This window comes from Anser brachyrhynchus, assembly GCF_964034855.1.
Source record: "Anser brachyrhynchus genome assembly, chromosome: 3".
In the NCBI taxonomy this organism is placed as follows: Eukaryota; Metazoa; Chordata; class Aves; order Anseriformes; family Anatidae; genus Anser; species Anser brachyrhynchus.
Genome location: NC_137696.1, coordinates 52,145,271 through 52,166,247, shown reverse-complemented (window position 1 = coordinate 52,166,247; position 20,977 = coordinate 52,145,271). Strand labels below are relative to the sequence as shown.

Sequence of the window (20,977 nt, the reverse complement as noted above, 5' to 3'; positions counted from 1 at the left end):
CTGTATGTATGAAAGTAGCAGCCCTCTCTCCCCCTGGTATTACCCCTCACCATCCCTCTGATATCCTAAAGCTTAGAGGCTAATTACTGCAGTCCAGAAACACAGCTGACCATCCTTTCTTCAGTGAGTTTTTGATATATTTCCTTGGCAGGACATTGATTTGGGGTTGGGTGGGGTGGGGAAGGGTGTGCATTCTTGCATTCTAAGTCTTCAGTGTCTCTGTTGCTTATCATAATCCCCTGTCCTGGTACTTGTTTTTTCCTCGGCAATGTTCCTGTTCTGCAAAGCAGAGTTTGGAGTGTAAACAAGCATAATACCAAATCTCATGGGGCAAGATTCCTCTTCTTTGCAAAGCTAGAGCTCTTTGTACTCCTCAGCAAAGTTATTGAGGTGACTGTAAGGCCCACAGCCTGCAAAAGAACTTTTCCATTCTAGCATGCTGATGAGCAAGATATATATATTCATCAAATATCCTGCTTAAATAAAGATTTAAATAAAACCCCACAATAAGAATATATTTTTAAACTGAGAGCCTGTGTGTTGTTTCAAATTTTTTTCATTCATTTATTTGTTGCAAAAGAACTCCTCCTAATACTGCTTAAAGAACAGATAAAGGCAAGCAGGAGGCTGTAAGTAATGGATGTCTAGGAAAGCTGTCTTAAAAACAAGTACACCTGTGAGGAACAATTGGCAGACTGTTGGGACTTTTATGGATAATTACATTACACAGGCTCCCATAATGTCAGATGTAATATAATAAATAGGCTGTTCACTTTGGTGTTCCCTATAGTCAGCTAGAGCTATCTGGAAGACAACTCCTCATTTTTCTGGTTTGTGTGAAAATTATGTCTTATTTTTCGGGAGCTCTTTACTTAGCAGAACACCACACAGCCCAGCAGTTGCTCGTCACAGCTGTAATTAGATTATATCAAACCAGCAGTGTTGAAACATTGGTGCCTGCATTGCCTTGCTCAGCTGTAACTCCTGAGCTCCTCCAAAGCACTGAGCTGGCTGCAGTGATGAGGATGATGATAGCAACAGTGATGTGTGGCAGGTGAGGGTGGGCCCTACCCTGGGAGGTGTTAAAAATACTGCCCCTCTCATTCCTAAGCTGCCCTTTGTTGTTGGAGGTACTCTGCACATTGAAGAGGGTATTCAGGATCTGGTAAGACTACACAGTCAATCTGTTATTTTCATATGGGACAAATTCAATTCTGTTTTTAATTATTTTTTTTAACAGTGCAATGTATTATCACTCACAAAAGATAACTAGGAAATGCATATGGAACTTTTTGCCATGCCCTGAGCACAGACAGCTGATCAGATCTTTTGGGAGAGCCTCACGGGAAAAGAAGCCACAGTTTTTTGAGCTGCTGTGAGCTAGGAAGCTTGTTGGAGAGGTAGACCCCAGGTCTGTGCTGTGCATGCCCCAGGAACAGACAGCTACAATATACAGCTACAATATAAAGGTATTGCTGGTCAGCCCCCCACCTTATGGAACTTACCTCATCTGGATGTTAAAGACAAGTTCCTGGGGGGCTGCCTTTCCTTGCAGTGAGGAATGCACAGCTTCTGACCTCAGCTGGTAGTCTCTGGGACACGCTGTGTGTGCTGATGCTGGAATTATTGCCCAGACAAGCATAGAAAAAAAAAATTGGGAGCAGAGGCTGGGGTAGATTTATTCTACAGCACTCCCTACTTGCACAAGACAGTGCAGGCAAAATGATGACCACCTGCTCTATGGTTTCTTTCTCCTGTCTTCTCCACCACAGTCAAAATATTCAAACTATCATGGGATGGAGGATTGGCTCTTTCCTCTCAAGTGTCCATATCTCTTTGAAATGATGGTGCTGTGTCTGACACATTGGAAATAACCTGGATACTTAAGCATGGAGTACTTATGGCTTTTATGGATACAGCTTGAAGCAAGAGTATTTCTTCAGGGTGGTGTGGTAGGGAGAGTTCTGGTGAAGTTTTATTTATTGTTTTTTCCTCTCATAACTAAGCCTGCAAGCTGAGTGCCTGTGAATGGGGTAGAACTACAAAGGGAGAAAGTTCCCAGATAGCCCAATATTTTCTAGGAACAGAATCTTGCTCTAGGCATTTCTGGTAGTCATCTAAGGAAGCAAGCAAAATAAATGTAGCCATCTTTCAGAGTCTGCTTTAGGAACCAATCTTTTTATGTTGTAATGACGTGCATTTAATAAAGATATATTCTGAGGAAAGTAAATCTACACCCTTATCTTGGAGACATTTAGAATGAAGATTTCATTTAATTGTGGCTCACTGCTGAGCACAATTTACCTAAATGGCAGTAAACTGCTATTGAACTGTAACATCTAAAGATGTCTAAGTGCTTGGATAATTTGTGGTGTGTTGTTTCGTTTTTTTTTTTCTCCTCCTTGGGAAGATAGTAATAAAATAGCTAAAAACAGGAAGGAAAGATATCAGTGAGGCCTTCAAAGTAAAGCAAGGATTGGTCATGTACTCAGGGGCTCTATACAAACCTCACTCCCCAAAGTGGTACACCTTGACCACCTAATATTTTATTATTTATTCCTTATGACTTTTTTGTTCACAGAATCAGAGTTACTTGCTGACAGTTACAAATAAATAAGATGATGCTTTTAGACTCCAGAGAGACACAGTCCAACACTACCGTTGCTTTTGCAGCATTTGTAAACCTGTAAGTGCTTTAAGAATTTTCCCATAGGTAAGTTACAGACTTAGATTTGTTTAATTAGGTTTTGCAGACCAATCTCTTCAAAGTAGCTTGTGACCTCCCCTTGTTCCTCCCCACCCTGTTCTATAGTCAGAGGTGTAAAAATAAACTTTAAAAAAAATGCCGTAGTTGCACTGGATTTATGTCTGCTGTTGAAGAGTTTTACAGACTTAGTGCGATTCTGGGGGGTCTCTATTCTGCATTAGAGGCCCCAGGAGCTTCCTTTGATCCATGGCATCTAATGAAAGGTCCCTGGGGAATCAGACCAAGGCCACTGACTTGTCTGAGATGAGGCCAAACAGTTTGGTTGTAATAACTGGGCCATATGGGACTGACAGAATTATTTTTCATGTCTGAAGTGTCCCCAGTGCAGCATTTGCTTTAAAATGACTCAGAAAAGATTTAAGTTGATTGAGTTGATGTGGTCCTGTTGCTTGTGTTAAGTATGAAATGTAGAAGCAGCACTCCAAGCCTAGGCCTAGAGGAGTGGGTGTCAGCTTTGAGGGGCAAGAGCAAGTGAATATGGCATTCAAGTGACTGAAAAGCATTGCCTTCATGGGTAACAGGAAGATTCAAATAGACAACCAGGAGGGGGGTTTAGGAACAGCAAAAGCAGCAGGAAGGCTGTGGGAAAAGTAGGAGAAACTAAAACGAAGATGATGGATTCTGGATTCCTTATGGAAATTATTCTGAGTCTCATCCAGACTTTTTCTAATAGCATTGCTGGTTTCTGTTTGCTTTGATTGGTTGTTGGTTTTGTTTTTGTTTTAGTGTATGTGTATTGCTATACCAGTCCTTTCAGCAAAATAGAAAGTGATGCTATCCCTAGAAATCTCTCAGTCCTTGAGCAGTGGATGCAGCCTGCCTTTAAGGCACAGAGACACTCAGCTACCCAAGACACACCTGGCCTCACAAGGCAAGACGTGATACAGGCTGGGGTATTTCTGTGCACTGGACGTGGGAAGTGTTAGTTACAACCACAGCAGATTTTGTTAGGTTAAGCAATAGGCTCTTTTTCCCTGAAGTGGACAAATGAAGGATTCCCAGCAGTCACCACTTCCCAGGGATGAAGCACTTGGAGCAGAGATCTGACACACTGCAATACGCAGCATCAGAGCTGAGCTACCTGCTTGCAGTGGGTAACTGGGTAGCGTTTCGCAAGTACCCTTGCCTTATGTTGAAGCCTAACCCCAGGACTGTGTATCTTTAATTATTCTTGTTAATAGAAAGTGTAATCTACCTCTAGGATATAATAGCTATGAACTCTACTTATTTGTTATTAGCTTCAGATATATGCAGTGTGAATACTGTACACTGGAAGTTATCTCTGATTTGTCTAAATTACATTGACTAGAAAATACTAATTCTCTCTTGGAGATAACAAATATATATGTAAAATATTTTAATCTAGTGATACTAGTGTGTCTAGGGAGGGTTATTAGAATATGAAATTTAGATGAATCAGAAAAGTTGAATGTTGTATGAACTTTACAGGTAGTAAAATGGTGATTCTGATGGGGAATGAAATAAAAGCTGTAGGTGAGTTTAAATGTGTTTAAGTGCTTGATGCCATTAGCTGTGTGCACAGGCAAGTGAATAGCATGCTTCAGAAATGAAGAACCTGCTATGTCATGAGAATCCCTCTCTTAACTCTCATCCACAGGGAGGGCTGCCCACCTTCCATGGATTTGCCAGTGGAATCAAAGAAATGCAATTACAGCTTTTATTTTTTCCTTTCCTTTAGGAGTTCATTGTATATGTTTGTTTCTCTATACATACTGAGTTCATCTCTGCCACTTTTGTTAGCAAGGAATGAATAAATGAAGTCAAATGAGCTGAATGAGTTGTCTGAAGAATGGTGTGAAATCTACTTGAAAGATTATTCGACAGTTGTTTGAGACGACAAAGAAAACTGAGAAAACTCAGTTGCATATTTATAGAGATGGTGTCAGCAGCTTTTGGGTCAGTCCATGGCTCCTCTCCTCTCTTGCAAGTGTGCTTGTGGGTGAGCTTGTGATTTTTTTTTTTACTTTTTTTGTCAGGCAGCTGTGCATTCATACATTTTGCTGAGGCTGTGCTGGCCCCAGGAAGACTGCTTCAGAGCACAGGGGACAGATTTACAAATGCATTCTCGTAGTTTAATGTGCTACTTCCTAAAATGAGTTTTTCACTTAATTTACCCCCAGGGCTGAGAGTTCATAGCTCACACCCGCTGCCACATTGTAAAGTAAAATAATGCCCAGCCAAACTTCTAGGACAAAAATTATTCTCCTCTGTTTTTTTGTTTGTAACTGGCTACATTTCTAGTGGAGATGAAAGGTACTGGGCTTGCATCCTTGTAGAATAAAATCCTTCACAGGTTTGTGTCAGTGCAGTGTAAGATTTCACACAGGATTCACCAATGAGCCACCTTTCTGACTGGAAGGGACTACCCCAGAAGTGCCAGAGTAATTCAATCATCTGCTGCTTACTCAGTCCTTGGCTGCCTGGAAACTCCCAGAGTTGTTAATTAACGTCATTTCTGGTTGTACTTTTCATAATATAGACAGCAACTCCCTGGGACTCCACTGAACCCATCAAGCATTTCACACAGATCCCGAACAGCCGTCACATGGTGACAATATTCAATCACTGCTGAGCTTGACCAGATCTGAGACAACCACCCTCAGATGAACGGATCAGCATGGATTTTCAGTCCTGGTGAAACAGGAGAGAAAAACAGTGAGAGCAATAGAAGAAAACTTATTTTAGCTAACAATGAAAGGCAACACTGGCAAAGTGCTATGAGAAGTGTTCGCAAGCATTGATTAAATTTCTAAATGCATGTTTAGTTAACAAACATAATTGTTCCCCTTTCGTATTTGATGTTCATAAATGCATGATGTTTGGAGGCTGGCTTTGTATCAAAAGATACATATATTTGATTTTCATATCAGCAAATTGTCAAAGAACAAGGACTGAAATCTTGGCCTATTGAGGTCAGTGGATTTTTGCCATCAACATTCAATTGAGTCATTTTTTTCCCCGGCACATTGTGAATTCAGAATAATGCATTAATCCCCTGATTTAAATTTTTTAGTCATCTGTGGTTCAGAAAATATTCTTATCACTCTGGGCCCTTAACCAAAAGCCAAGTGGTTTATGAACAAATGAAACATGTTTCTCCAGATTTACAAAAAAAAAAAAGGCAAGAAACAAAAAAACCCCTGTATTCATCCATGTATAATTTTGACCAGAAAAAAATAAAATAAAGGAAATGGAAAAAGATAACCCTGTCTATTTAGGGGATATTTGGAAAATTCCCAGTTTTCTTTAAATGTTATAACAAAACTTGCTTTAACAGCAATAATGTTTGCCGGGTTTTTGATACATTATTTCTGAAAAAGCTGACTCCATACAGCAGACATGCATAAAAGATATAAAAAGAACTCTCTAGTTCTATACCTTTTGTTTTATGCTACTTTTTGCCTTGAATCATCAAAGTGTGTTTTTTCCAAACATATTGTACTGCATGGCTTTTTCTTCCAATTTCAGGTGCTACACAGATGCCACTTACTTTGGAAAGCCCTCTGATCCTTCCTACTCTTTCTTCTCTCTCTCTTTGACTGCAGAGAGGTAAAGAGTTCTCTTCTACAAGAGTTTTCTTGACAAACCCATGAAAATGATGTCTAATTAGAAACCTTTAAAAGAAATCTGTTATAATTGCCTTTGAATATTCTTTCTTCTTATGACTGATGTTTTGGCTACTCTATAGCCTGCTGGTTGCCCATCCATGACCTGTTATATATATTTTTCTTAAAGATCGTCACCCTATATTCCAAATATTCTCCTGCAATTCCCAGAGTCTGAAGTAAGAGCACCAAGAGCAGGCTTTAAGGCCCTGGCCAAAGGTTGGTGATATCATTGGGATTATGTACATCATATGTAAGTACACTCACCACACATTGTCAGAGGAATATCTTATTCCAGAGGTTTTGCCAAGGAAGGAAGCAGAGGGTGGTGGGGAAGGATGTCAGAGGCAACCAGAGTGCCTAGAAAGGTCTAGAAGTGAAAAGCCTGTGGAAAGAATATTTCTTTTTACTTTTTTTTCTCTGTACTGTCTCAAATGTCTCTTAGCAATTAAATTCCTTCCTCAGCGTGATCCACATGAAAGGATTGGTCTTCAGTAAGTATTTTCACCAGCTTGTTGCCAAGAACCCAACCTCATGATAAATTACCATTGAAGAGGGAGTAACTGCTTATCAGCTGAGCTCCAGCAACTGTTCACCTCCATGCTCGTTGCCTCTGGAAAAAAAAAAAAAGCACTATGCAACAGAGACTGAGGTTAGAGGTCTGTTTCAGAAATAGTTGTGCCATTTCTGTGTGTTACCACTGGCCCTCCTGTCACCTGACTGTTAACCAAGTCTCTGCTAGATATTTCTGCTCCCAGGGTGGCGTTTACTGCATGGCTTGTGTGAGGGCTCCTCAACCATTCCAAAGCAAAGTCAAACAGTTTGCTTTAAAGCTTGCTGGTTTGACAGCACTGGCTAGAGGAAAACCGCTCATATAAGCGGTTCTTCTAACTGTGCTGTGGGATAGACAAAGTAAACTTGATCCCTAATGCAGTTGATCTTCAAGTGATTTTTTTGACTGCTTATTTGTCTAGAGCCTTTACGGTATGATTTTGCACTAACTTAGTTGAATTGGTGCCAAACAATACATAAGGCATTTATTAATTTTAGGGTAAGCCAAAGGAAGAAGAAAATATCTAAAGTGTGACTACAATGTTTTGCGCTCTAATTTAACTAGAAAGTATTTTAAGGTTTTCAGTTTTGTATGTGGTGAGAAATGAGTTGTGGAAGAGTAAAAGAAATAAGGGAAGTAAGAATATCTTTGACTGGCCATTCTGACTTTGAAGGTACACCTCTACTGCAGAATGCAGTATGAAATAGTGAAAAAATATAGTCCTAGGATACCAGAATCATTGCAGCTAATGACATGAAATTTTGCCATTGTATTACCAGAAACTGTGAAGACCTCTTAAAACAGCACAGCTGGGCACAAGAGAGAGAACTTCTCAATCTTCTGAGGGAAATGGGCTGTACAATTACCTGTAAATTTCTAAGTAGGAACAAATAGGCAGACTAGAATGGGCTGTTTCACATGTGACTGCAGTATGTATAAAATCAAGCAATTTTCCAATGTACAGGTGGATTTTGGCACTTCAGAATGCTCTTGTATTTATGAAGATTTTCAGCCATTCAGAAGTCTAGTTGGTCTTTCTCAAGTCAGTTGGCAAATCCCTTTTTGGAACATTACAAAGTCTGTATTACCTACATGAACTATACAAACACATGTAATATATCTGAATTTGCCCTTTTAAGTAATCTTCAAATCATCACTGACAAACTATTTCAAAAAGGATGTTACTAAGTCATACTTACTAGCAGTCAATTTAGTTTTATTATAATCCACTTTGATGCAAATATTGATGGAGGTTAATAGGCATAGATACCTTTTGATTTCAATAGGTGGCTATACCTATAAATTTCAAGACCAATCTTGATATCAGTAGACATAAATTGATAGCTACTGAGACGTTTTGATAACAACAGGCACTGATGCCTACTGATGTCAACACTTATCTGTAGGCATCAATATCGGTACCTACTGGTAGGTGTTAATACCTAATACCTTTTGATCTCAGTAAGCATTTACATCCAACTGTCTCATTTTTTGATATCTGCAGACATCACAACCTACTAATAATGAGACCTTTTGGTATCAATAGGCATCATTGCCTATCATTTTGGATGCCTATTGATAGACATTGATATCTGTAGGTATCAGCTAATGGTAGGCATGGATAACTTTCAATCTCAGTTTTGAAACCTACCTTTAGGTGTTGATAGCCATAGGCTATTCTTCAATACCTATCAACAAACATGGATACCTTCCAATTTCAACAGGCATTTGTATCCATTGTTTTCAAGACATTTTTGGTAGGCATATAAATTAAGACTTAGAGATAGCAAGACCTTTCAACATCAAAAGGCATCGGTGCTTATCAATTGCTGACTTTGTATTAGTTAAAGGAAATTATATTTTCCACAAAATTTTAATGATTGTCTTATAATGTTCTAAAAGATAAAACCAATGCTGTATGTTCCCCAGCTAAATATGGCTGCAAATTAGTATTTCCCCAAAACTTCAGGGCTTATTAATAAATTCTGTGAAATAATTAGTTATTCTTAGAATAGGAAAATTATAGAATATAATCCAGTTAATTTTTTCATGAAAAATTATCTAACTGCACATGAATTTCCTGATAAGTATCAGTATAGCTGTAAAAGATTAAATCATACAACATGTTAAGTGTAATTGTGATATAATTAAACACTGATCATTCAATTTCTGTTCCTCTGTTATGCATGTATATTGGTAGATGGAACAATTAACAAGTTATAAAACAGTTCACATTGATTTGTAGAGCTCTGGTTCAAAACAGTGCAAAATCCCAGATGGGTTGAAAACTAAAACTGCGCTGTGGCAAAAAAAATGAATTAACTTCATTCCTTTTATTTTTGCCCTACTTTTTTTTCTGAGAGCCTATAAATTAACAGCTACTTGGGGTTCTAATATAGAGCAAAGGATTTGTTATCCACTTAACAGTGCTACTCAGCTCTACTATAGAAAATATCAATGTTAGTGCACTTCCACTAAAAAGCACTGAAATATTAAAAAAAAAAAAAAAAAAACAAACACAGAAACAATTAGCTTTGATCTAAAATCCAGCAATTAAATGTACAAGAAATATAACTTGAAGCTTAGTAATACATTTTTGGTGTCCCTTTTATTTCTATTGAAGTGACTTTATTTTTATTTCATAATAAATGCAATTATTAGTTTCTCTTGTAGCCGTGTTCCTTCCAGAAGTACCCTAATTTCTTGCTGTTTTTGTCATGTTTGTTAGGGTTTGGATTTTCTGGGCTCTGCTTACAATGTTTCAGGGAAATAATACTGAAATAGCACAACCTATCAGTCTGTGGATCACTACTTCTAACTCTCTAGTCATTCTGTAGGCAGTGATATTTTTCCTTCATACATCATTACAACTTGTTATTGAGAAGATGAAAAAAACAACAGTGGTCTCCAGTACCTATATATATGACAGGGTGATAGGATTAAATTGAATCCTGGAAAGCTGGGAGTACCTACAACGCAGTACTTTGCAAGGGCTCAGCTCCTTCAGGCACTAGGCAGCTCACAACCCACCAGTTGGCATATAAATTAATTATTCATTTAAACAACTGTTTTGGATTCAATTAAACCCTAACTTTTATAGGCCTTTTTTGTGGACTGCAGAATCAAATGTGATTGAAGAGAGAGGGTCAAAATCATCTCCTACTCTCAGGGCATTAAATCTCAAGCTGGGTTTGGACTCAGATTTTCTTCACAATTTTTTATTTCACCCGATATATCCTTTTAATTAAATTGGGTGCTTGCTAGAGCTGTTCAGCTTGAAGGTTTTGATCCCTAATAAGTTACAGAAAATGTAGCTTCCCCCTTATTGTCTCCTAAGTGAGCCTCAGTGCTGAGTTGGAGAGATGATGTGTGGTGGCCTTGGTTTACAGATTGTAAAGGCATGCTTAGCTCCTGGGTCTCAGTGGTGGTGGCTCATCAGATGCTCACCAGAATGCAGCCATGCCATCTATTATGCTCACAAAACCAATTCCTCAGGAATTCTGGTGTGATCCCGTTTATACCACTGTACTTTGGAGGGTATGTGAATGTTAATAGCTAACCTGTCTCTGAGAAGAGAACTTGGTGTGTGGGGTTACAAGATCATCGGGCCTGTTTTCTGTAAGCTCAACTAACAGATCTGTCTGCGTGCTTAAATCAAGCCTTTTTTTCCCACTTGGGGGGGGCGGGGGTGGGGAACAACACCTCAGCATACCCACCATCATCCTTATTCATAGCCTGCGAGAACAATGCTGAGCACTTGTATATGGAATCCTGAGTGGCCTGCTCCTTTTAGGATGTTACCTAATCATCTGAGCCACCCCAGATTATTCATGTTGTCACTTGCTAATTTTGACTCACTGTATCTAAACACTCCAGGAGCACAGGTAGACAGGCAGAATACACATTCTTTATTTGACCTGCTAAAACTTTATCTATTATTTCTCACTGTGTACATTCCAAGCCAAAATATAAACAAGTTGTACATAATAAATCAATTGCGGTATCTGAATGCCCTCTGCAAGGTTTTCTAACTGTGTCAAGACTGCATCCCCACTTTGTTTACTGAATGCTTTTACAGTTGCTCTTGCTTTATGTGTTAGAAACTGTGGCAAAGTCTGTACAGTCTGAGATGTACTCAGACTTCTGGATGACTGAAAAATAAACTGTTGGTGTCAATGGTCTGTTATTGAATATGCATGTCTAGCAAGTTCCCTCAATTTTAAGGGTCATAACTAATGCAAGTCCCTCAGATGATATGGTTGTCTGAATCTAAGCTGCCTGAGTCACTACAGAATAAAAGATTGAACTTGGTGATGTGGCTTAGTGGACAGGACATCAGAAAGGTTGAGGACACTTTTCTACTCCAGGGTCAGCCAATGGGTCACTTAAGGCAAGTCTCAGTATCTCCTCATGCCTCAGTTTCTTCAGGTGGGGAAGGGAGCTAATTGGACTGACTTCCTTTGTAAATCACCTTTAAACCTACAGGTTAAAAGCACTGTGTAAGATCAAGATATTGCCATATTCTATATGTGAATGCCTTTTAGCTAGCACAGATGTTGGTGACAGAAGACACAGAAGATATACCTGATATACTGTGAATAAAAGGGCTGGCACATTTTGTCTTGCTCACCATTGCAGTGTGAGACATATACTTAGTAAAGAACATATGAGAAGCCTGTCTTTAGCTGGCAGAAACACAGGTAGCTTTAGCAACGTCCTCATCGGAAATCCAAGTGCAAGTCTCTCTGTTCAGACATTTATGCAGACACCAGTTAGTCCAGACCTATTTTCTTTGGCTGGTCATATAGATGCATCTGAATGAATACATGGCAAACCTAATGTTGTATGTGAGGATGAACTTCCTAATCAGATAAGTTGTCATGGTTTTTAATAGATGCAGTGTCCTCTTGTGCTTTAATCAGTGGAATTTCATCCCCAGCCTCCAAGACCCAATGGTGATGCCTAGCCCTTGGAGGCAAATTCACACCAAGCCTAGCTACTGCTAATTCATGCCTTCTGGACATGTTACAGCCTATGCATAACCCATTTCCCTCAGTGTATGAGGATGTGATAATTTTGGGCTCAGTAGGACACAGCCCACAAGGAGAAGGAGCATTTCCTCAATTACATCCTCTAGCCTCTCACAGCAATAAACCCAGTAAGCAATAATTCACTTTCACTGAGCGCATTTGCAAGGGAGTCAATATGTACCTGCTCATCCAGCTCATCCAAGTCTAATACTGAAGAAACCATGTGGTCATCAATGCACAACCTTTGCTTGTTGCTCCAATGAGATACAGAAGTTTTAATGTTCCAGATATTGTGAATTATGGTTACTTAACTGGTGCACTGGACAAGCAGCTCCTGTCCTCAGCTGAGTGTGGGAACCTCCTTTGAGTGCAAGGTGTTAGGGTGCTGTGCAAGCACCTTAGGAAACAAAGTCCCTATGAGGATCTCATTCACTGATGTCAAGTCACGTTATATCTGCAACTGAAAGCTACAGCAGTGGTTTCCAGCTTTTAGTGCTGCAAAATTTTATTGCTAGTTAAACAAAAGGAAACTGAAGTTTTCATCTAAATGAAGCCTATAATTTTGTAGGGACCCAGTTGCGACATTTTTCACATGGTTGTAGGTAGGGAATGAGGTCTCTGGACAGCACTTATTAGCTGTTCTCCTAGGCATTTGTTCCATATTCTGATAAAGATCAGCCTTTGGCTTTCTGGTTATTGATCTCAGCCAAAAGGCAGATCTCTCAGCTCCAGCAAGTGTTTCTGCTAATATATTTTCCTTCCAACATTAATACTCTTTCTAATTTCAATCTCAAGAAGCAGCAATAAATTGCAGTATGTGGCTTTACCTTGTAAAAGCAGAGTGGACTATATGAATATGTGTTGGACAGCTTGTCACAGCCTGCTGCAAAATCCAATTAATTCTCTAAGGTTATTACGCCTTCGTGCACTACAGCTATTTTAATTGGGGGGAATAAGGTTGAATGTTCACCCCAGTTTTAAAAAGAAAACATTAAATCTAGATTAATTAGCTGATATCCCTTCAAACTTGCCTATATTATCTGCTAAAATGTATTTGGGAGTTTGAGTTTATAATCTAAACTTAAAGGCAGAAAACAGTCAGTAGTCTTCCATAAGTCAATGAGCTAATGCTTGAAAGCTCCCTTTAAATACAATTGTGTATCTTAAATACCCTGACTGGGCTTTCTTGCTGGGCAGGACTGTTATGAACTTGTATTTTTGTGTGGGTTACATCCTCACAGGCAGGGAGACCTACCCAAATGAACTGTTTCTGTGCTCAGTTTTGCAGGTCAAGGTGGGAAGACAGCACAGTCTGAGTGTTGGCTTGAGCTCCCCACATAGCCCTGCAAGGAGAAAAGGGTCTGTACCTTGCAGAGGTTGGTGCTGCCTTGCACCCAGGGTGGGGTGGTGCTGATGCTAACAGGAGACCAGGATAGCAAGCCAAGATGTTATTGTTGGTCTTCTTCTGGAGCAGTACACCTATGTAGTCTCTTCTATGGAGGCCTGTCCAGATTAAACCAGGTTTTACTCCATTATGAAGTCTCAAGCAAATCAAGATCAAATGAGGATACAATAGAAAATGAAACAGTACTGGGACCACTGCTCAGGGAGTCTGACAAAAGAAAAAAAAAGAAAAAAGGGCAAGTTATTTTTCTGTTTTTAACTAACAGCTTTCTGAATTATTTTTTAAATATCTGGAGGAATGTGTAGCACTTCCTACAGACAGGTTTAAACAGCAAATCACACTTTCCCAGCACACATAATATATTATATATACTACTATTATAAAAATTCAGTTAATTATTCTGAATTGTTTGTTTATTGATCCTTCTTGAAATTTATGGGATAAGGCTCAAGTCTAGACAAATTTGACTAATTATTTGAATACAGTTAGAACTGAGTTTTTCTTAAGGTGTTGATTTAGAAAGAAAGATGCTTCATTTCTATAAGCAAGTATGAAACTAAATGTAGTTACACAACACTGTGAATGATAATAACCCTTTGTTTCATTATAGATCTGACAGTTTTTCTAGAGGATACCAATAGGAACATTTTGGAAGCAGTTAGTGTTAAACAAATGGCATGGCTCTTGGGTGACATTAGCTAATCAGATAGAAACAAGGGCCTGAAAAATAGGCTAAAACCAACTTAATTTGTAAACTGAATATAACTCAAATGGCTTTTGCTTGCCCTTGATATTCTGGAGGGGTTTTCTCAGAAACAAGCTAGCTAGAAGAAGAAAGAAGACAATGATATTTGTCTGGATATGTTCAGGTTCACCTGAATCTTTATGCACTGTATTTAATTTTCATTATGCAGTTCAAGATCACAGCTTTGAAGTAATTAAAAGACTGCAGCTGGCTTCTGCCTACAGGCTACTGAGTTAGCTCAGGACCACATGGGCAAACTTGAAGTATCCTCCTCACAACTGAATGGCCAAAACCAGGCTAGGCCTGGACAAATTCTGGAAAAGAGGGACAAGGACTCAGGGAAATAGCCTAGGAAATTATAGAATCATAGAATGGATTGGGTTGGAAGAGACCTCAAAGATCATCTAGTTCCAACCCCCTGCCATAGGCAGGGGTGCCACCCAGTAGATCAGGTTGCTTGGGGGCCTCATCCAACCTGGTCTTGAACAATTCCAGGGATGGGGCATCCACAGCCTCTCTGGGCAACCTGTTCCAGTGCCTCACAACCTTCTGGAAAGCTGAGGCTGTTGAGGAAAGCTGGAAAGCTGAGGAAAGCTGAGGCTGCCTCAGCTGCTTCTGCCTTGGAGCTGGGACATAAATGCTGCACCTTGGCAGGGTGAATCTGCTCAGGGTCACCATGCAGCAGCCACAGCCCATAGTCCAGCTTCTTCCTCAGCAGGAGCAGCCAGCCTAGCTTTCAACAGCTCTGGCACAGGCAGTATTGGCGGAGACAAGATTTGTTGGCACAGGCAAAATCCCACCAGTTTGCCACCCTAAGCAGCTGCCTCCCCTGCCCATGGTCCAAGCCAGTCCACTCTACAGACTATTCAGGCTACATTCTTACGCATCCGATGCTGTTTCTTCCTTACTGCATGTTTTTTCATAGCTCACAGAAGCCCTCATCCTATTGCAAATTTTTGACTAGTTTCAGAGTTTACAGCCTCAAAGATCTTCAAAATTCATTACTGCATAACATTTTTTTAACAGAAGAATAAATATAAACAGTTATTATAAGGAGTGGCACTTTTTAAAAACTGGAGTAACTAGAGTGAATGCTTAGCCTGGCAAGGTTCAAAGGGTTACTCAAGCTTTTCTATAACCTGTAATTGGGTATCATATTTTCCACAAACTCATTATACTGTATCTGTGAAAAATGATTTTGCAGCAGATAACATGAGCCCCCTTCATGCTGAGTCCATGCATAATACAGTGACCCCAGTCACAGCAGAAGGTGCCACAATAAACTGAATTTGTTGCTGACAGTCTGTGGCAAGCTGAGTTCAGATTTGTTGTGCAATGCAAAGAATTGATAAAAAGTGATCACTGGACAGATGTGCCCTCAAATTGAGCTTATTAACATTCACATTTGAGAAGTTTTTTTCTCATGAGTACTTACAATTCTAAGGAGAAAAAAAAGGGTGTAATTTATGGAGTGCTGCCAAATTGACCAGGATGTTGTTAGTGATTGAATGACGTTTCTAGCCCAACCTCTTCATCACTTAGACCCTCTGCAGCTCTGAAGCCAGTCTTGCTTAGACTAGATTCCTGACAATTAGTCCTGTCTGTTGATGAAGACCATGATGAGAAAGTCCTTAAGCTGATTCCATCCAAAGACTTCATGGGCTTTAGGTGACATCTGATCTATGCTTTTAATTAGCTTGGGACCTTTGTCATAGGCCTCTATTTCAGGGATGCTTTCACATTGCTCTCAGCGTGCCTCACGTGCAGCAAAATGATGGGAGTGCATCTCAGTACTAGGAAAAGGTCTAAACAAATCCTACTTACACTGAGCTCTGTTTACAAGTTTGTTCCCATGGGTGCAGGCAGTTTCGCAGTGATATCCTATGCTGCACAAGTGAATTTTGAAGACCAGTCAGGAATATCAACCACCCTCCCAGCTATAGAACAAGCTCCTAGTGAAAAAATTAAATCATGAAACAGAAACATGTCCCATCTTGGATGGTGACATGTTTAAGCCAACACCTTTGCCTCCCAGGAAAGTATCCCAGCTACCACGATATAATCTGTTGTAACTTTGTTTTGGAGTGCAGCAGTGCAGTGCACTGTGTGCATATACACGTTTGTGATGCAGGTTTTCCATCCCTTCTATTCAAGCTTCAGTAGTATTACAGAAAGATTCAGAAATTACTGAGCAAGGAGAAAAGAAGCTGAGAGAGAAGGGATGGCAAAAATAAAGAAAACAGGAATATACCACAGTGCTTAGCATCATAGATTCTCTTTTCTGCATCTCTCTTGTACAATTTCTAGCTGTGATACACCAGCCCAGGCCCAAGCACAAGAACAATGAGGGAGGAGTTCCTTTTCCCAGCTGAGTAGTTGAATCACTTGGAAACTCCTTTCACACATACTCTGCATGGCCCCAATTACACACAATTCCTTTTCTGTTCGCTGGCACAGTTTCAGAAGAAGTGGTAGGTGGCACCTGGATTCTGAGCACTCCACAGTCTTATGCCTAGAGCATTCACCTCAGAAAAAAAACTAATTCCTTCAAGCACAGAAAGGCATTGAACATGGGTACTCTTTAGATGTTGAAATCAGGGACTACATAGGGTTATGGGGAGATCTTCCTCCTAGAAGAATAATTTAATAGATATCATGCTCTGACCAACCCAGATCTGCCTGCATGACCTCATAACATGTTCTCAAAGCACAGATAATGAATGGAGAAAGGGACTTGGCCATAGCTAAACCTGTTTTCATGGCTGGGTGATAACTGCTCAGACCTGTTATGTAGTTCTGGAGATATAAATCCTCAATGACCTTATGAAAAGTTCTATATGCCTACATTCAAATTGTTTCTATTTAATTGCAATTATATATTAGTTAGTTAGTCACTGACTATTCTAACAGAAGAACTGGCAAGTTCAGAGGAGGCAAAATGAAGTGATACTTCATGTATCATAGTTAAACTTTATTAATCTTGGTCTCTGTTTTTGTGGACGCTGAATGCTTACCTGGGTTCAAAGGCTGGCAAATTAGTGGGCTCTCTGAATTTCTACCAACCACAGACACATCAGGAAGACCCTGGGATGCATATCAGTGATAGCTGAAAAAGTGACTAATGAAGAAGATTTAGCTATAAATGCTGTACTCTTCTGTTTTTCCCCAAACATCTGCTGTTGGCTACATAAAAGAGAGAGTGGTAGCTTAGCTGAATGTTTGGTCTATGCCAGTACATCTGTGTTCAAGTTAAAGAGCTTTGTTTATCCAAGGGAAAGACAAAGGTTCCTTATTCATGCACTCTGAATTGTCCCCTGGCAAATACAAAGAGGATCTGGGCACCTGTATTTGATGACTTAAGTTTAAAAGCGTGCCTCTACTGTGGGAGCACTGAGGAACGCAGAGATGTTATGATAAAGGAATGGATCTGCTCAGTTTGGCTTGACAGCCTGGTGAAAGTCTGAGGAAAAGATTTATCCTAGATTTTAATCAGGAGCATGAGATGTTCCTTCACTTTGTAAGGTACTTATCTTCTCCACTTTAGACCTGCTGGTGGGGAGTATGAGATGGGGACTGAGCCCTGTGTCTCTTCCTGTGACTCAAAGCTGCAGAAGCACCATTCATCAGATTGTCACCCAGAATGGAGACTTAAAATGTTTCTTGCCTCTAGCCAATGTGTCAGCTCACACACCCAGTTCAGAAGCATGTTCCACCAGTGATGTGAACCGATGGAGTTTTAAATAAGAGTCTGGGCTCCCTTCATGAAGGCTAGACATCAATGAGGCATGGGTTTCCAGCACTGAAAGTTCAGTTTTAGTTACCTAAATTTGAGTATTGGTGACTCAGTCTTTTACAGGAACCATTCCTAAGTATATTAATTTAATTTTAATAAGAATTTAACATCCTAAGACAAGGAATATGAAAGATTTAAACAAGATGACTTAGATGACATTATTCTGGGAATAAAACTCAGCTAAACTGTGATTTGTGGGTTTAAACAGAAAGACGTTTAAATCCTGGTTAATCTGATATAACCTTATATTGCCATTCCCAAGCAGTGCAAAATGTCGAGGTAGGCTGCAAGCATCCCTGGAAAAGAAGAGTAAGAAAGAACAGCCAAACAAACAAACAAATAAACAAAAAAGGCAAACTATGCTGTTTCTTAGGAATCTTAGGAATTGAGAAAAAACGTGACTTGAGGATGAACTAATTCCTGGTCTGGGCAGGTCACAAATAAGAGAATAGAGCAAGAAAAGTGAAAATAGCTGTGAAGAAGGAGGTACTTCCTGGAAGCAGCTATGATCAGTCTGCAGGTAAGCTGCAGCATGAGCCACTGAGAGTTTTTCTTCACTTTCTTTTTGCCTGGGTGTATCAAACTAACTGCTCATCTAGGCAGCAAGATAACATTTGTCACTCCAATAAACCCTGGGCTATGTTACTGGAAGTGTATGGTGCTTTATATGCATACGATTGCAGCAATACTTATTGCTAAGTCACTTGCAGAGTACTTAAACACATAACAGCACCACCTCAGCTTTCAGGCTACCTGGGTGTTGGTTGGAAAATAAGAATAATTTGGCAGTTTAACATAGTTAATGGGGTGAGGAAGATGAAGATGTCTGCCCCAGCATTGCAAACTGCCACAGCCTTCACTCTGCAGGGGAGAGGATGGCCTGATTTCAGCACAGAGAGTGGGAGGTGTCTCTGCTGAGATTGCTGCTGTGGCCAGTCCAGCAATTAATGTCAGCAAGGTCACTGAGCAGACACGAGGTAGTAACAACTTTCAGTTGCCACTAATCTGCCTGGATCCTAGCCAGAGACCTGGAAATTCAGAGTTTTGCAGGCTGTTACCAGTCCCCTTAGCTACCTTTTACTTAATGCATTTCAAGCTATGGAACAACAGCAGAGGGAAAGAAAAAATTAAAGGCAAGCAGATGTTGCAGGGGTGATAAAGAAAGAGGCAAGAGCAATGGGAAATTGGGTTGGCAAGCAAATGATGCAGAGATACAGACCTAGAAAGGAGTAGTTCAGACTTCTGTCTGTCACTGGTTATCAGTTGCACACCCATCCTGTATGGTTTTAATATCAGAAGATCATGTGCAGTGTCTCGTTCTAAAATATATAGGATTTTGTTCTGCAGCTTATTCCCTAATCTGCAAAGCAAAAGACACTTTTTACTGGCAATTAGTAGTACTGTGGTGAGTCACTCTTCTAATGGTGTTTCGCACACTCCCTCTCTCCCATAAATGCTTCTAAGAATAGCTGCTACAGAAATATCTTTCAACTAGGGGAATAGACCAAAATAGCAAATTCTGTCCCTAAAAGTAAGGGTCCCCTAAAAGTCCCAGTTACTGATTAGCAGACTAGTAGACTAGAAAGAACAAAAGCCTGAAAGTGCCTAGCAAATGCATTCCTTGCCAGTTTATTTTTCTTTATGGTTTACACTTAAAAAGTACAACAAAAATTTCAATACATTCACATTTCTGTAAGGAGAAGGTGGTTTGCTTTTTTCTTTAACATCTTTTTACAAGTTGCAAAGGTTGTATGTCAACACCATTTTGCTTATTTTGCTTATAAGCAAATTACCATTCTGTCACAAGAAAGAAAATTTGAGGTCAGATTATTTCCTGAGCCTGCTGAGTTTTTTTGTTTGTTTGTTTGTTTGTTTGTTTTGAATAGCAGTGCATGTGTCAGAAAGAGGGGCAGAGGTTGTGCCTGTGACAATAGCAAAGGCATGTTGCTTCCTTGGTGCTGAAATTTGCAGTCAGCTTTGGTGTTCTAATAACTCATGTCACTCCAAACAGTGACAATAGCAGAATTGATGGACAAATTTGCCCAAAGACCTCGACACATAAAGCTATAGTGATTTATTTATTTTACTTTATTTATTTGTTTATTTATTTTACTTTTAACTATAATATCAATGAGTGTATTACAGAAAGTGTGCTTTGTGTAACAGAAAGAGTAGCACCCAATTGACTGAGCTTGCGGACACAGACCATCTGGAACAATATGGTTTTGCATGATATATGCTTAGTGGGCTTGCTGGTCTCTTCAGGTGCTGTGCTTCAAATAATAGGGATGTTTGGCCTCAGTGATGTTTGGCAACTGGTTAACCTCTAGAGCTTTATTAACAATGACTTTTTAGGTGGCACTTTTACTGGCTTGCATACTCTCTCAGGCGGGCTGCCACTAATAGTCTTGGCTTCTTTATTTAGCTGACTACGAACGTAAGATTTCTTTACTGTTCCTCTGGGCTTTCACAGTTAAAAAGCCCAGGTTATGCCCTCACGTGCTCTGGGATCTCAGTTCTGCTGTGTGCAAGTTCAGCACTGCCTTCCTTTGCAAGTAGCTCTTCAAAAGCTAGCCACAGTGAAGTAATAGGCCTGCCCTCTTCTTAAAAAAAAAAAAAAAAAAAAAAAAAAAAAAAAAAAAAAAAAAGAAAGCTGTGCAGGTTATAAAAACGAAAACATCTGAGTCAAAGAAGGTGATGCCAGAAGAAGAGCCTCTTAGATCAAAAGAAGTAGAGAAGGGGCAAATGAACAAACACAGATAAACATGTTGAATAATATGAGCTGGCCTATGACATTTTCCCTGCCACCAGTGCTCCAAATCACATTCCCAAAAACCTCAGGAGCCTGTGGGAAGCAAGTCTCAGCCCTCCATGGCAGGGGGACTTGGACTAGAAGATCTTTAAAGGTCCCTTCCAATTTCAAGCATACTATGATTTTATGATTCTGGCAAAACACACACACACACACACACACACACACACAAAAGAAAAAGCCGATTTAAAAAAAGAAAAAAAAATCTCATCAAGAAAGGTATCCTCGGCTATTTTTCTGTCTTAG

General features: G+C 39.8%; 1 protein-coding gene and 1 long non-coding RNA gene across 9 annotated transcripts in view; both read left to right on the top strand.

Annotated features, from left to right (window-relative positions):
* LOC308191879 (uncharacterized protein) overlaps positions 1 to 20,977 on the top strand; it is a 109,347-nt gene that overhangs the window by 20,376 nt on the left and 67,994 nt on the right. The window lies entirely within an intron of this gene.
* Positions 1,067 to 9,870, top strand: LOC308191533. 3 transcript variants are annotated; one of them, XR_013948104.1, is made up of 7 exons: positions 1,067 to 1,165; positions 2,582 to 2,713; positions 4,467 to 4,727; positions 5,268 to 5,443; positions 6,257 to 6,337; positions 6,524 to 6,612; positions 6,859 to 9,870. It is a non-coding gene; the product is annotated as an uncharacterized lncRNA (long non-coding RNA). The 3 variants fall into 3 exon arrangements; XR_013948103.1 differs by lacking the exon at positions 2,582 to 2,713; XR_013948102.1 differs by lacking the exons at positions 2,582 to 2,713; positions 4,467 to 4,727.